Consider the following 4818-nt stretch of genomic DNA (forward strand, 5'->3'; position numbering starts at 1 on the left):
ATGGGAATAAGAGGGGAGCAGGCAGGACACAGAGGGTTCTTTGGGCAGTTAAACTGGTCTGTTTGTTGTTTGTTTGCCGTCATGTTTGGCTCTATCCTAGGTCTCTGGGTGGCCAGCCTCTGATCCCTGGCCCTCCAGACAGTTCCATGGGTGGGTTCCCTCTCATGGCATGGGTCTCAAGTTAGAACAGTCATTCCCATAATTTCTGTGCACCTTTACTCCAGCATATCTTGTAATCAGGGCAAATTGTAGGTCAAAGGTTTTTTAACTGGATTGGGGTCCCATTCCCTCCACTGAAAATCTTATCTGGTTATAGGAAATGCCTGGTCCAAATGTTGTATCACCTGCTGCCCAGTGCTCCCCGATTCCAGTTGTCTCTCTAAGTACTCTCTCCACCCCCCAACCTGATCCCTCCTGTTCCCCTGCTCACCCCTCATTCAAACCCCTCCCCCATCCACCTGTGAGGACTGTTCTATCTCCCCTTCACAGTGAGGTTATATGTCCCCACTGAGCCCTCCTGGTTACTTAGCTTCTCTGGGTCTGTGGATTGTAGCTTGGTTATCCTTTCCTTTACAGCAAATATCCACTTACAAGTGAGTTATCTCTCACAGGATGATCTTTTCTAATTCTGTTAATGAAATAGTTCTTAATGACATTCTGCTATACTCATAGATTGTTGCCTAGCCCAACTGCCATCAGAAGAGGCTTCACTTGGCCACAGATGGAAACAGATGCAGAGACTCATAGACACACCTTAGGCAGACCCCTGGGGATCTGTGGAAAAGGGGGAGGAAGGATTGTGAGAGCCAGCGGGTGCTAAGGACACCATGGAAAAACACACAGTCAACTGACCTGGGCTTATAGGGACTCACAGGAACTGAACGGCCTACCAGAGAGCTGACACAGGACTGACACAGGCCCCCTGCACTTACATTAAAGTTGTATAGCTTGGTCTTCTTGTAGGACTCTCAACAGTAGGAGCAGGGGCTGTCCCTGACTCTGTTACCTGCTTTTGGGACTCTTCCTCCCACTGGGTTGCATTGTCCAGCTTCTATAGGAGAAGAGATGCCTGTTGTATAATAATCATTTTGAACACTGTGAAGATGTGTCATTCTAATTGGTTTAATAAAAAGCTGGACATCAATAGCTAAGCAGGATTTCCAGGCACACAGGATGGTGGGGAGGAGAAGGCAGAGGAGTCAGCCAGACACAGAACAAGTCAGACACACAGAATGGGATAGAGGTAAAAACCACATGGTAGAACATGGATTAATGTAAGTTGTAAGAGCTAGTTAGAAATAAGCCTAAGCTATTGGCTGAGCTTTTATAATTATTAAGAAGTCTCCATGTGGTTATTTGGGAGCTGGCAGGTGGGGCAGAAAACTCTGCCTGTAGATGCCTAGTCTTACTGCAACTTGATATGCCATGCCATAGTTGGCTAATATCCATGGGAGGCCTGCCCTTTTCTGAAGAGAAACAGAGGAGTGGATGGGGGAAGAGGGACTGGGAGGAACAGAAGGAAGAAGAAGAACTCTGATTGTGCTTGTAAAAAATAATAAAAATAAATTTAAAAAGCCATTCTGTCTAATGGTGTGATAGATTAGTGTCATTGTACATTGTCAAAACCCATTGGACACAAAACACTGAGCATGAACCCTACAATCAACTTTGCCGTTGAGGTAGTAATGTTTCAATGTAAGGCCATCAACTGTAGTTAACAGACCTTGATGCTGGGAAACATGGACCGCAGAGACAGGAGGATCTCTGTACCACACTCTAAAGAAAACAAAAATACATCCCTGGGGCTGGAAAAGTGGCTCAGAGTTTAACAGCATGTACTACTTCTTAAGAGAACCAGCATTTGGTTCCCAGCACTCAAGCTGGAGCTCTCACAACTTCCTATAACTCCAGGGCATCTGATGCCCGTTTCCAGTCTCTTCATACACATAAACACAAACAAATCTTTAAAGTCTGACTTTTAAAAAACAAAACAGAGACTGAAATGCAACCATTTTTTAAAATCCAGATTTTAAGTTTACACTGCCTACAATCTACTGCAACATTGCAATTCTAAACTCTCCTTTAGTCTACAGCTATACCACCATGAACATGCCCATCTCCTCTAAATTCTCCACACGGGCATGCTAAATATGTATTTATATATTATAATATATTATCTATTATACTATACTGTATTATGTTATATTACATAACATATTAGATACTTAAAATACTTTTCATGCATTACTTAAGTATGGAAATTTCTGTATCTGCTGGGAGAGACTGGAAGGACTCGAACTCAAGGATAGTCTGAGCTACATAATGAAAGACAATACATACATTGTCTTAAATACAGAAAGGAACTTTTAAACCAAGCGCAGTGGCTCGTGCCTTTGATTCAAATGCTCAGAAAGCTGACGCAAGAGGATTGCTCAGAGTTCAATCCAGAAAAGGCTAGAGAATCGGACCCTGGCTCCAAAAACAAATGAGCAACAACAAAACTCTTTTATTTATTTATTTATTTATTTATTTATTTATTTATTTATTTATTTATTTATTTCTGTTCATACCCTGTACTTCCTGATTTGTGAGAACAGGGGTGTTTAATATGCTAACTGCTCATGGTACCCTGCGCTGAGCTTCAGCTCCATGAATAACCTAAGAACTGAGCTCAGACTGTACTTGCGCTGGGCAAAGGTTCCAACCACGAAAACAATTGGGTCACTGCTGGGCACCAGGTCTCGCACGACACTGACATCTGCCATGGCAAAGGAAGTGCCAATTTTCACACAGCCTACTGGGAAGGGGCCGTACTCTGGATTCTTAATCACCTTCAGAAGCTTCCAAGGGCCATCAGCTGCTCAGACCCTGAGTCTGTGTAAAAGCTGAACCATGAGGCCACAAAAGTTGTAGGAATTCGAGTCTGGGGGTTCACTTCAATCAGCACCTTCTTCTGTGTATGGATATACACCTGTAGCAAGCCAGCTCGGTTCAGGGCTGTCCATCAGCGTCAGTAAGCGCTGGTAGGTGATGTCTGGTCTGACTTCCCCTGGATCCTGTCCATTCTTCATCAACATGGACTTGTGCTTGTCACAGTTGAGTAGTTCAAAAATCTTCCCTACCTTGACTGCCTCCACACTGGCCCCTTCCAGCACCACAGTGAGCCTATGGACCTCAGCTCTTACTTCCTACTTACTTCCTAAGAGCCGGGGCCTCTTAGGTGGTGCATTATCCCAGTCCTGCTCCTGCACTGCAACAGTCTATGGGGCCTCTGATGGTGGATCAGAATTTATCCCTAGTATATGAATGGACTTTGGGAGCCCATCCCACATACAGGGATACTCCCTCAGCCTAGACACACGGGGAGGGCCTGGGCCCTGCTCCAAATGATATGACAGACTTTGAAGACTCCCCATGGAAGGCCTCTCCCTCTCTGCGGAGCAGAAAGGGGATGGGATGGGGTTTGGTGGGGGGAACAGGAGAGGACAGGAGGGTGCGGGAACTGGGATTGATAGGTAAAACAAGCTTGTTTCAAATTTAAATTTAAAAAGGGGAGGAAAAAACTTAAAAACCAAAACAAAAACCCCACTGTTCAGGCCGAGGTTGGAAACCTCCGCTGGGCACAGCCATCTTGCCCAAAACTCTTTTATTTCTTTTTATTAAAATATTTAGAGTCACTATTTCTCCTCAGCCACTGAACACTCTCTCTAAAATGATAATTAAGTCCTTTCATACAACCTTCTGTTAGAAAAACAATAACTCTATGCTTTATTTAAATTTCTTTGACTGTTACTCAAATATACATTAGTCCCCAGACTACAGCAGTCATCTCCATTCCTGCAACCAATCTGAATATTCACCTACAAGCATGTAATTTTACCTGGTTGACTTGAAAATATGAGCAGGTAAAGAAACGTTCTTACAATTGTGTTTAAACGGAAACACCCTAAGTTACATAAGAAAATTAAAGCTTAAACTGATGTTAAAACTTTCTCATGAAAATAGAAAATAGCACAACTCCTAAGGACTTGAGTTTCTTCAATAAAGTGAGTGTCTGTGCAGACATGGCCCACTGTCCCATTCTGTCACATAACTGAGATGCCTTTTCATGGCTCCCCATAAAACCTGAAGAAAATGTGTTCATGGAGTCTTTTAAATTTGAATTGGAACTGCATGGATACCTCTCAAGAGGCACAGGGTTCATCCCACATAAAATAATGGAACTGCTACTTACCCACAGAAGATTTTTTTCCTCCTGAATTACAGCCATCTCTCTGTCAGGTCAAGTGATGATGGATAAGTGAAGGGTTAGCCTGATACAAAACAGTGAGGCTTAATTCCCCAGCATATTATAATTCACTCTGCACACTGGGAGGACATCAGATTTTAAAATTAAACAGGATACAATGCTAGGAAGGGGCATAGGACAAGAGAGACGTTCCTAAAATATTGGGTTTTAATATTTACACAGTATGAATGAACTTACTTTAAAAGACGAAATACAACACTCATCTGATTTTAAGGGGTAGAATTGAAGTCATCATTTGATTCAATTTTACATAAAAATGAAATCTTACAATGAAAGGTCCATTTAAAGGCACTCTATCTGGATGTCAGTATGTCCTCAGCTTGAGAGATGGGCTTACATAATTCACAAGTACAGTAGAAGACTAAAAATTCCCTGCTTTACTCAGAAAATACACAAAAAATAAAAGTTATCATGTGTACCATTGGCACCAGGGTTTCTACTTTGGGAGCATGCCTGGCTCATAGCCCTGGAATCGTGCTATTTGATCAACCATCCCCTTCACACATATC

The 4818-nt window shown here is 42.8% G+C and overlaps 1 pseudogene; it reads right to left on the minus strand.

Moving 5' to 3' along the window:
- Positions 1–2603: 2603 nt before the first annotated feature.
- On the minus strand, positions 2604–3630 carry LOC127233899 (ribosomal RNA small subunit methyltransferase NEP1-like; annotated as a pseudogene).
- Positions 3631–4818: the final 1188 nt, after the last annotated feature.

The sequence above is a fragment of the Phodopus roborovskii genome, unplaced genomic scaffold (genome assembly GCF_943737965.1).
Source record: "Phodopus roborovskii unplaced genomic scaffold, PHOROB, whole genome shotgun sequence".
Classification (NCBI taxonomy): Eukaryota; Metazoa; Chordata; class Mammalia; order Rodentia; family Cricetidae; genus Phodopus; species Phodopus roborovskii.